The following is a 13816-nucleotide window of genomic DNA, read 5'->3' as shown; positions in this document are numbered from 1 at the left end:
GACGGACCTACCTATCCAAAATCCCAGCCAGGACCTCCTCATAATATAAGGAATCTGAAATGCCAACACTCTCCAAAGGATAAACCAAAGAAGGATCGTCCACACACTTCTTAAACATCAAAACATGGAACATAGGATGAATGGAACCCAAACTCAAAGACAACTTCAAATCATAAGCAACATTACCCACTCCTCTTAAAATTAAGTATGGTCCTACATAATGGGGACTAAGCTTCCCTTTTTTTCAAAATCTCATCACTCCCTTCATAGGATACATATTAAAGAACATCCAATCACCAACATCAAAATCCAATTCCCTTCAACTCACATTTGTATATCACTTTTGGTGACATTGGGCAGTCTTAAGCCTATCTCTAATCACTTTCACCTTCTCCATGACTGGATGAACCAAGTCAGGGCCAAACAATCTAGTCTCCCTAAATTTGAACCACCCAATAGTAGAACGACATCTCTTACCATGCAAAGCCTCGAACTGAGCCATTTGAATACTAGAATGATAGCTATTATTATAAGCACACTCAATTAGAGGCAAATGATCAACCCAGCTACCACCAAAATTGATCACGCAGGACCTCAGCATATCTTCCAAAGTTTGAATCGTCCTCTCCTCTAGTCCATCCATCTGAGAATGGAAAGCAAGTCTAAAGTTCATCTTAGTCCCCAAATCTCTCTAAAAGAAATTCCAAAAATGAAAAGAGAACTGCATACCTCTATCTAAAATAATAAAAATAGGCGCACCATACAACTTGACGATCTCCTGAATGAATAACTTTGCATAATCCTCTCCGAAATAAGTTAGTTCTCATAAGTAAGAAATGAGCAGACTTAGTCATCTTACCCATGATGAACTAAATCAAATCAAATTGATTATGTGATTGTGAAATATCTCCCATTTCCACATGGGCAACTTATTCTCTTGAGATAACCTACCAGGCCACAAGCATTCAACTTTCACTTGCTGACAAACCATGTACTTAGCTAAAAAATTATCCACAACCCTCTTCATGTTATTCCACTAATAGATCTCCTTCAAGTCATGATACATCTTTATCGAACTAGGACAAAATGTATACCCAACTCATGTGCCTCATCCTAGACCCTTTCTCGTATCCCATCAATATCAGGAACACATAATCTACCTTGGTGCCTCAAGATACTATCACCACCAATCTAAAAAGCCATAACTCTCTGCTGACCTACATCATCCTTAATCTACATCAAGATAGGATCCAAAACATATTTCTCCTTCACCTCGGAACCAATAGATGACTTCACACCTCTTCATCAATCACAACTCCATTTTTAAAATCCAAAAGATGAGATCTAAGATTAGCCAATGGTGTAATGTTTCATCAGACCTTACTTCTGCTCTTCTATATGAGATAAGCCTTTATGGACAACCTACTGAAAGTATTTATAGCCACATTAGCTTTACCTAGATGATAATGAAGACTCATACCATAGCCCTTGAGCGACTCAAGCTATCTTCTTTTCTTGAGATTTAACTCCTTCTGTGTAAACACATATTGAAAGCTATTATGATCTAAAAAGATATCCACATGAACCCCATACAAATAGTGATGCTAAATCTTCAAGAAAAAAAACCATAGTCAATAATTCAAAGTCGTCCATCAAATAATTCTTCTCATGAACCTTGAGTTGCCTAGAAGCATAGGTCACTACCTTACCATGCTGCATCAAAACACATCCCAGTCCTACACGAGACCTATTAGAATGAAAAACGATCATTAAATCCTCGAATAGGTCAAGATTAGAGAGGAAGTCAACTTATCCTTCTAACCTCACAAGCATCGAGCCAAAGAAATTTCATCTTTTTCTAAGTCAACTTGGTCAATGGAGTAGCAATCGAAGAGAAACTCTCAACAAACCTCCTATAATACCCGACTAAAGTCAAAAAGCTTTGAATGTCGATTGGAGTCCTAGCTTTAGCACATCTTAACCGCCTCCACTTTATATAGATCCACCATGATCCCATCACTTGAAATAATGTGAATAAAAAAGATCACAACATTCAGTCAGAACTCATACTTTGAAAACTTTGCATACAACTGCTGATACTTGAGAGTTTGTAACACTATTTGAAGGTGGTTGGCATGATCCTTCTTACTCTGAAAATATACCATAATATTTTTAATAAACAAGTACAAAAACTGATAAAATACCCAGTTCATAAGATCTATAAAGGAAGCCAAAGTGTTAGTCAATCCAAATGACATGACCAAAAACTTGTAATGACTCTATTGGGTACGAAAAGCAGTCTTAAGGATATCCACCACCCTAATCTTCAACTGATGACAACCCAACCAAAGATCAATCTTAGAGAAACATTTAGCACCCTGAAGCTGGTCAAAGAGATTATCTATCCTTGGAAGAGGATACATATTTTTTACCGTCACTTTATTTAACTATCGATAATCTATACACATTCGAAAGGACATATCCTCTTATGCACGAAAAGCATAGAAGCACCCCATGGAGAAACACTGGGACGAATAAAACCCTTATCAAGAAGATCTTTCAGATTCCACTTATGTTCTTTCAAATCAATCGAAGCCTAGGACGAGTATCTGGGAGAAAATCAATGCCAAAATCTATTTCCCTATCGAGAGGAATACCAAGAAGGTCATCAAAAAAGACTTCATGAAACTCAATAACTACGGGAATGGATTGAAGAGAGGGACGCTCAGAATTAGAATCCTTAAACCAAATAAGATGGTACAAAACATCCTTTGGAAATCAATTTTTGGGCTCTAAGATAAAAACTAAACTTTTTCTTTCGTTAAAAAGAACTCCCTTCCCACTCCATTATTGGTTTTGTCTGGGAATTGGAAACTGTCTTTCGGGTTTGATAATCAAGAGAAATGTAGCATAAATGGAACCAATCCATTTATAAAATTTCTAGTATCAGTCCTTCGGGACCTCTACCTTCATGGCCTAGCAACACAACCCACTTTAAGCCCAATTAAAACATTTTCTCACAACCCATTTACTAAGCCAAAGAATTATTCATTAAGGCACACATGATAGATTTTGCCATACTATTTCTATTGCAAGATTATACATATGCCATTTTAATTCCAATAACTTGAGGGGGTGTTATGACCCCCTTTAGTTTATCAAATCAAGTTAGGGGAATGTCTCGACACTTTTTTGTTTGTCAATCAACTCAGCGGAATTCCTTGACCCCGAGCTTCTAATTTAAAATAAAAAATATGGCCAATATGTCCTTCAAAACCATCTTCATCCGTGTAACCATTTATGCAATACAATAGCTTAGGTAAGTAAGTCAAACCATGTGACAAATTATATTTCAAGGCCTATTATGAAAGTGGGTTAAGGAAACATAATTTTCAAAACCAAATTCCAACAAAAATCATTAATTTGGGGGAATGCCTCAACCCCCATTTCAATTCCCATTCCCATGCACCCAATTAGTCCAACGTTCGCCAATTCAAATCATGAAAAATTCATAAAAACCATGGGAAAACAATTTAATCAATAATACTGAAAAACCCTCAACCCACATTCAAAATCAATAATTAAATCACATGGATAACGATAGTAAACACATTCTTTTAACAAAATGAGTTTTGGGGAAGAGATGTAATCTTAAGATATACAAGAATTTGAATGTAATTTGGAGTTCGGAGACCAGAGGATGAATGCACAGTGAAATCCTTAATCTATTCTTAGGTTTTGAGTTTGAGAGTGAAATTGGGAGATTTAATCTTTTAAAAGTAAATAAACTTATTTTATGTTTAAGGTTTGTACATAGGTGAAAAGACCCAAAAAACCCTTACCCAAAGTGAATATAACAAAAACTACATGATTTTAAACATTAGTGTGGATTGACTATATCATGGAGGCTATCCTCCATGCCACGCTACTTATTGTGGAGATTATCCTCTGTGACACGATGATATTGTAGAGGTACACTGCCTCCATGACACGCCAATATTGCAGAGGGTAACCTCCATGACACTGTGATAATACAGAGGCTTACTGCTTTAGAATTCCAAAATGATCCCAAAGCTCATCCAAAAATTTCAAAACTCGCCTAGATTACCCTTTTTACATCCGTAATCATATTTCCTATCACAAATTGATGTTTTAAACATGGGAAGGCCAAAAATAAAATGATTAAAACTTTGTGTGCCATATATAACAGCTCCCAACCACACAATTGGGGGTGTGCCAAGCATGGCTAATGTAACGGTCTTAGAAAAATAATCCATGACTGCATGATAGTATATAACTAGTTCATGCTCAAAATCACATAAAAATCCATTTGTCTAATATAATGAAATCAACATTAGTATAAATATCTCCAACACTCACAACATAGGATCTAAATACTCAAACTGCTACTAAAAATTCATCCATGGTAGTAGATACAACAAGGGCATCGATGATAAATCCTAAGATAACTCTAACTATGGAGAAAAATAAGTCGAAACATAAGATAAGTGGATCCCAGATCAAATAAAGCAAAGGCTGACTAACACATACCATAATCATACCTGTGACAACAACATCTAAAGACTCAGCCTCTGATATATTAGGTACCAAATACAACTGACCACGTCTAACACCTAGCTAGTCTCTAGATTGATCTCCTGTACTACCTGCCTGAGAACCACCTCGAGCACCATGGAAACCACCTTTACGACCATGTTAACTACCTCTAGCTGAAGGATAAACTAATCTAATATGGAAAATACTTTAAGTTGAAGAAATATTTGCCCGACAACTAGGACACGCTCATGTATAATGACCAAAAGCTCCACAACTATAACAAGTCACCTAAGCTGAACCTGAACCAGAAGATACAGTTGACTTAAAGTAGTCTCCATGATTAGAATAACCAGACAAACCCCTCAAAGAGTGACCACTATCCTGACCAGAATGATCACTAACATAAAATTAACCTTCATCAGTAATTTGGAGCATTACCTGAACGGGTCTACTAGGATGATACAATTGACACAAAGGGTACTTACCTTGAGAACCACTCCACTGAACTAAGAGCTACTACAACTTCTATTGAAACTAACCTAATATCTAGGCCTTTTATCGCTACCCCCTTGGGCCTCATGATACATATCTTCCATCACCTGAGCACGATCAAAAACCTCAACAAAAAGATCTACCCACAATAACCGAAATCTAAGTAGACATTCAAAGGGGAAGTCTCAATCCATGAATAAACCAACAAACCATATCATACTCAGTATCCGAAATAGAAGTAGCATTCCTAGATAACTCATAAAAATGAGTCTCATAATCCACAGCTATTATGGAGCCTTGCTCCAATCTAGAGAATTGATCCCTCAAACAATTCCTAAGGCAATGAGGCATGTACTTCTTTAATAAAATCTCAGAGAACTGAGCCCGTGCCAAGGAAAAGATCCTGCTGGATTGGAATCAAGATAAACTCTCCACCAATGTCGAGCTACCAAGTCCAACTATAAGGTAGTGTAATCTAAACCACGTCTCAAAAAGGCTAAAATTATGGAGCCTATCCTTACAAGTAATTAAAAACGCATACGCATCCTCACCAGGTGCACCAGAAAACCTAGGTGGAGCCAATCTCAAGAATCTAACTAACATCTCCTACTCCTCAATAGACATAATAGGTTGGGAAACCACTTGCTAAGAAATTACCATCTGAGCAACCACCAGTATAGAAGGAACCTCAACTCTAGGAGCCTCAATACCACTCAGATCTGTAGATTGTGCACCATCAGACAGTACACCACCTACCAACCCCAAAAGTGGAACCAAAACATCCTTACATACTGAAGGAGAAATAAAACCTGATAGATCCTGGGCTGGTCCCTAGCCCACTACTGGCTGAGGCGAAAGAATCTCTAGCTCAAGAGTAGGAATAGGGTTTGGTAGAGGCCCCCTATCATGGACTTTAGCTGGGGACATATCTCGAGGATATACACAATCTCTATCATATCTACATACCATGATAAAATCCCTAGGCTTGTTCTCCAGACCCTCGTATCATATAGCGGTAGCACGCATCCTAGCCATCTACAATAGAGTGAAGTAAAAGAAATGCTTTACAAAACAACTCAAAATCATAGCATAAAATGAATGAAAAAAGTGAATAACTCTTAAGAATGTCCTATATCCTTTCAAAGATAAGAAATGAGCATCATCATTTTGATCTGCAAGACTCTACTAGACACTTGCTCTTGTACCAACAATATCGGTATAGCCTAGTCTCTAATACCTATTTGTCATGACGATGTACGAGTCATGATGGAACCTACTCTATCTCGATAGTTAAGTCAAACCTTATCCCAAAGCTATTAAGAATGGGATAACTTTGTGAAAATGCCCCAAAAAGGGCGAAATAGCCAATTCAATACATAAATAAACAAGGTAATAAAAATAGTCTAAAGGTAGCTATAATATAGAAAAACGTCCCCGACCTGGTAAAGACAGTACAAGAGCTACTATAAATACAACCCAAGTCTAAAATAGTCAATACAATTCTATCTCAAAACTAAAGAATAGACATAAATAAATAGAAGAAAATGGGAAACTCCATCTCCAAGATCTTACCCTACCTCTGGAAATAAACACAGCACAATCCTTGAATTAATAGTGGAAAGTAGTACTCGAATCTGCACCAAAAGGTATAAAAGTGCAGTATGAGTACCAAAACCATGGGTACTCATAGGAATCATCAGTCAACTGACCTAAATCATGATATAAATATGATCAAATAAAAGATAACATAATAAGTCAATGTAGATACAAACTTGAATCCACTCCAACATTGTTGTACATAAATAAATAAATAAATAACCAAAATAATAACAAAGAATAAAGTATCAAACACATGGAATTATAACTATGAAATTGGCTCCCATAAGTCAATAAATGGGAAAAATTAAATAACCTAATAAATTCCCCTATAATCCTGGAGGGTATACACAAATATAGTATAACCCAAACCACCATCATTTACCAACTCTCAAGGTACAACCAGAATCTATCCATATCAAGCCACATTACAACTATTCCACCTATGAACTTAAAACCAATACCTATATCATCAATATCATCCTCCATAACCAACATCATAAGCATCAAAATCATTGATATTATAACACTAATATCATGATTAATATCATAGAAATATCTAGACTCAAATCATTAATTATATAATCAATATCATAATAATCTTCCCGACTTGAATCGGGTATATATATCTTCAATGTCATTATCAATATTCAGACTCAAATCGTAAGTATATCATCATATCATCATCAATATCTAGACTTGTATTAGTAAATATATCATCAATACAATAATAAATATCTGAACTTGAATAGATAATCATATAATTAATATCCTAAGAAATAGCATAATCACTAACACAATCGATAAGCCTCAACTCTCAATATTCAACTCATCATCACCATCAAATGGCAGAGTTTCTCAATATACTCTCAATAATAAATATCAAAATGTACAATAAGCATATAAAAGGTGTTCAATAGCTAACACAAATATTAGCCTAAGGTGGGTTAAAGGGACAACTTTTAAATCCCCAAAATCCACTACTAGGCAAATTTTACCTAAGATTAGGCTAAGGTATCTAAATTCACTTTTAGATTTCAACCAAGCCTTAATTATCCCTAATATAGAAACTCTACTAATGGTACAAGCAACTAAGATAAAGAACCTAAATTATGATTTTCGAATGGCCTAAAAGGGTCCAACTAACCAAAGTATTACTAATTTGATCAGAAATACCTAAAACACTTACCAAATCTATCATAATATCATAAACATACTATGATATAGCTAAATCTATGAAGGGGGAACTAACCTACCTGGACATCGAAGAAAGCTCAAAGAATACATTAAATCACCGACTTTCTCTCTTAAAAAGATTCTGTAAGATTCTAAGATATCCAAAATCTATCATCAACATGAAAATAATGATACCCATATTTCACCATTGTGTTCGGGTCCAAAAATTACACAAAAACTCCATGTAGGTCATGTCTACAAAAATCACACTTCTGAAGCCAACCCAACAGTCGTTCATGCTCAAAGAGTAATTACCCTCAAGAATGAGTGAAATCTGAGCTAAATTAGGATAAAATCAAGCCACCAAGGTTTAGATATTTTGGATAAGAAATGGGAAAATCAACCAGGAAATTAGAGGAATCTTACCTTAAATTCAAAGGAAAATTGCGTAATAATCATCACCCAAGATCCCAATTTACCCATAAGCTTATCCACTCTTTAAGGTTTAATTCACAAGATAATGGATGAAGAAATAGGCAAAAAAAAATTGAAAATGGCCTACTTATAACCATCCCAGGTACATGAATATCACTATCGCAACTTGGGGCTCGTGATAGACACATCTAGTATCTGCCCAGGCAAGTCGCTATCATGACATGGCCACCACAATTGAGGTATTTGGGTGGCCTACCAAGGGAGTCGTGATCTCATCAGAACAGTTGAGAGACTTAGAAATTTTCAAGTCTTTATCAACCCCTCGGGATTCATCCAGAATCCCATATATTCAAATGGTTTATTGTACCATACCAAATTCAATATTTTGGACTCAAATAGAGCAGTTGAAATTTTCATCTGAGATTATTTTGACAAAAAGTAGGTCCTACACCTATATCCTATTGCTTAACTTTCCAACCAATAGTTTAAATTGAGCTTGGGCTCCTCAATACCCAAACAAAGAGTCCTCTTAGCCTAAAATTAATATTCAGGAGCTGTTAAAATAGTTAGAATTAGCATACAAGATCGTTTAGCTAAATCTTTCACCTGATAGCCATTTGGAATCAGAGAAGACTTCAAAATAGGGAATTGGCTCTAAGAACCAAACAAAATTCCAACCAAATTATTAATCCCAAAAAGTTATAAAGAACTTGGGTCATATATAGGAAAACTCTAATAATGAAAATAATTAAAAATATGAAAAATAACCTAAAGGGTCATTACAATGTACTACTCTAAGAAAATCTAGTGTTAGTGTGGATATTGGTAGGGATGTTTGACTAGAATTTTGATAGATAACAAACTTAAGAGGTCACAAAAACTTCCAACACTTAAAATAGAGTTATAAAACTCAAATTATAGAGTTTACCGTGGAAGGGTTGGTTTGCTTTCGCATTTCTGAGAAATGTGTTATAGAAAAGGCATAACTGAAAAGAGGTACTGAGATTATACCTCGAGTCCGTTCTACCTATTATAGTTTCCAACCGTTGCAGTGATAACTGTATGTTGTAGCGGTAAAACACATTAACTTTTAGCTTGAAAATCCAAAATATATTTTTCATTCTCACTTTTTCAAAAATGAGTAAGGGCTTATAAAGAGGTGATTTTATGCATTTTGGGAGTTTTTATCTTTGGAAGTAAGGTTTCTTTATATTCTAAATTTGAATACTTCTTAAAATTCTTAGAAATCGCTAAAGACTTATCCATGGTATAAATCATGGTTTGGCCCTAACTCATTTAATTGATATAAATTGGTGAAAATGAGTATAAAATTAGTACATAATGATCCTAAGATGCTAGAAAATACTAAAGAGAGTATAATCATAACTATTCACGCTAAATGAGGTAGGGCTCATGAGGTTTTAAGATAGAAAAACTCCAAGGTGATAAATTAAGGAAAAATTATGATTAAAATTAGTGATTCAAAGGTATGAATTAATTGAAATAAGTCTTTCATCTTATTTTTATATATGAATAACAATTTGAAAGAAAAAAGACAAGCTTGTGTCCTAGAGATGATTTTAGCAAGGAATCGAGGTAGGTTATGATTTTACTTTTAGCAATTCGACTTGCTTAACTCTGTGCTTATGTATGAATTGAGTAATTCTAATTACTTTACTTGTGATTATTGATAGCATTTAATATTCATATATATTATGTTGTTGATATGGTGATGATGTTGATATACAACTCATGATTTTCATGAGGTTGTTGATGATGAGAATGTTGATGAGATGATGATATTGATGATACATTAAAATCATGGTGTCCATGATGTTTATGGTGATATTGATGAGGTTGAGAGGAAAAATAATGATGTACATATCTTGCATTTATACATTCATTCATATGAATTAAATATTGGTTATTATTATGTGTTGTGACAAAACATGTTGTTAAAAATGACAAGTGTAATCATGTATGAATATGAGTTGTATTTTCTCTAAAGTGAAGTCCCATAGTTGTGTTTTGGTCTTTGATTATAAGTTTTTTGATGATCGCTTTGCATTTATTTAGTTTATTTATTTATATGACATCGAGTTGACTCGGCCTATGATGTCTACGAGTGCTTATTGATGTACTGATGCTACATGTACTCTTCTTTTTGTTATGTGCAGAATGTATTCCTGCGGTTGAGAGGAGACCTCATATCTAGCCAACATTTCTGGACTTTGATGAGTACTATGACCAAGCAACATTAGATCTTTATCTTTGAGATTACTGCACTTTACTAGTGGTTAGATAATTTCATTGGTTGTCATTGATTTCTTAACAATTTAATAAAGATAGCTTAAACTTGGTTAATGATAAAGTTAGTGTGAAGTAACTGTAAATATGACATTGGATTACTTAAGGGTTTGGGTTAAGTATGGTTCTCCCGCCATAGATTAGGGTGGGTGTTAATCATGACCATTTGGATCGTGACAATTTTTTCATTTTAAATTGCATCTGAATATGAAAATTTGAGATTTTTCGATAAATTTAAAAAAATGGTAGTTTACAAATTTGAAGGTCGATTTTTACTTTGTATTTGATGAAATTTTATATTTGAACTCCTTGAGTTATGAAGAACGTGAATTTCAACAAAATTTGAGTGTTGCCTTTGTGGGTGTAGATTTTACTTTTTTGACCCAAACTCAAAGTATAACAATATAGGTGTTATTAGTTGTCTTTTCTCATGTAGAATTCATATTTTAATAAATTGAATTCATTTAGAGGTAGTTCTAAATGATAAAATTTTGATTTGATTCCTCGAGCATCATTTAAGATAAGTTAAGACATTCTTTGAATCTTTTTCGATGTGTTTATGTGGTAGTTGTGTGTAAACGAAATAATGGTGATTCAGAAGTCCCGTATATATATGATGATGATGAGTATCTATGTGGGTATTGATGTATATGTAAAGGGAACAAAATTAATAAATTTACTATTTGTCACGACCCGAGCTGGGACTCGAGCTGAGACGAGCATCCTAAACCATAGTGATTTGGACTCTCTTCTACATCTGGTAATCATGCACCATACTCGAATAAAAAGGAAATGATGCGGAAATATAATAAACGGAATCATGGTCAAAATTAGAAATCTGCTTAACAATACGGAAATAAGTTCATCAATATTTAGACAACGTCTTTATCCGTCTGCAAAATCTCTACTAAATACGACATCAATAAAACAGTCTGAATTTGGGACAAGGCCCCCAATGGACCTAAACCAAAATAAATAACAAATGTTTGGAAAGAAAATATGCCTTCCTAAATAAAGAAGGCTCACCACTGGACTCTTCACTTCTTTCCAGATAACTCTATGGCTTAGCGGAACCTCTAGTCTGAGCCTCAGACCTTGAAATATAGGGGGTTATACAATTATACTAGTATGTAGAGCAATCAAAAATAATAAATTTTATATGTATAAACTATAGGTGAGAGCAAGTCATAAGAATATCATGCACGCTAGTTTAAAATCTCATGGGCCATCTTAAAATCTTAAAATAGTCTTGTCAATGCAATGTTATACTTTGTATTACTTCTGAGCTAGGTGGTGTACAATACATATTTTCTACCCCATGGGCTATATGGGATCCACTCTTAACTCAGAGGCCAAGCCCCCAACCCAAGTTTGCCACAAGGGTTGGAGTATCTAAATCTTCTACGCCACAGGGTCGTCTCTAGCATACAATAATAATATGCCCGTGTCGGCAAAGCACGATTTTGGGCAATGAGTTTTAGAGATCATTCCTTCTTTGGGTAACCACCTAAAATCTCTTAAGCCCATTTTTAGTCTGTTCTAAACATCCATCTGTCTGTGTTCTAAATCTGAAAATCTGAGATAAAATATGTATCTTTAATCTATTTTAAATCTGTTATGGCATTATCTGAATGTGGTATCGTCATACCAAGACTTGCAAGTCGTATATATGATCCATAAAGTATCATGATAAAATCATTTCATTCGAAATAGCAATGTTGGACCACCAAATCTGATCAAATAGTGCAAGAGGATTCGTATAGTGAATTCATGAAAATAGAGTTAAAGATCCTCAATTCAGTTCGCAAATACATGGTGGTCAAGTATCTTGCAACAATTCTTGCAATTTTCTTAATAACCATCTTTAACCTTTAATACCAAGTAAAACGCCCTCTCTTTGATTCAAATCCATAATCAAGTCATAAGCAAAATCAAGGCATTTCTAATATGATCCCAACAATACATTTTGAATAAATTAAATCTTACAAAAACAAGATGCTTGTAAACAAGAGAGGAATTTCTAATAGATCATGCTCTCAATTCATCATTCAAACTCATCAATGCATACATATATATATATATATACTTGAAACATGATTATAAATCAAGGTTAGGGAAAAGGCCTCAAGACCAAATCAATTATACCATTAAAGCATTCATAAAGCAAAGTTGTAATGTAAATTCCAAAATCCCTTTGTAAAATTCTTGATTTCTAAACTTCAAATCATAATCAAAGTGTTTTAAACTAACCCATATAGTTTTAGGAAAACCCCACGTACCTTAGATTACTTAGTTTAAAGAGAAGAACTCGAATCTCAATTCGTGCCTCAAAAATCTTGAACTTAGAGGCTGGTTCTTGATTCTTTGTTCTTGGACAAAAAACCCTAATTTTGATGTTATGGATGAATAAGGAGTTATTTCCTTTGATTTGATGTAATTAGGGGTTAAAAAGGGTGAAAAAAAAAACTAAAAATCCCTTTAAAAATGGCTTTAGATCGCTAAATGGAGGTGCGGGATGGTTTGAGCGACGAACCGTCACCCCAGGGATGGACCATCCCTCAAACCATCAATTTTAGCCATAAAATGGGTTTACTACCTTATTTGCAACGGTTTGGATGATGGTCCGTCTTGGCATGACGGTCTTTCAGCCTTCCCATCGTAATTTGGCAGTTCAGATAGCTTACTGTAAAATGGTCATAACTTTTTACCCCGATATCGGATTTAGGAAAAATTGGTAGAGTTGGAAAGAGGACTCAAAGACCTTTCATTTGATATATAGTAGGCCCTTTAGTTCTATATATAAAAAAGTTTATGGTGATTAAATTTTACCAAAGTTTAAACGCTCACCAAAACTCAATCGATAGGAAGACTTTCAACTCGTCCTTGAGTTAAGAGACCTTTATGATCTTAATTCATGCTCAACTAGATTCCCACACTATATAGTTGATTAACACACTACATTCACATTGTATTTATGGATTTTAGATCCTTTACGCATAGAAATAACGATTTACGTCCTATCCCAAAATGTAGGGTGTTACATTATCTGCCTCTTGTGATCATTCATCCCCGAATGATAACTTGGGACACATCAAGCACGATTTCAAGAACTAAATGAAAAAAAGTAGTAGTATAGGATTTGTACCTTATAAATCATCATCCATGGTCTCAAAAAGAGTCGGGTACCTCACACGCATATCTTCTTCTAACTCCTAAGTAGCTTCCACGGCTTTTTGATTTCTCCACATCACCT

This window comes from Capsicum annuum, chromosome 7 (genome assembly GCF_002878395.1).
Source record: "Capsicum annuum cultivar UCD-10X-F1 chromosome 7, UCD10Xv1.1, whole genome shotgun sequence".
Lineage (NCBI taxonomy): Eukaryota > Viridiplantae > Streptophyta > Magnoliopsida > Solanales > Solanaceae > Capsicum > Capsicum annuum.
The sequence above is the reverse complement of the archived record's forward strand: the minus strand, read 5'-3'. Positions refer to the sequence as shown.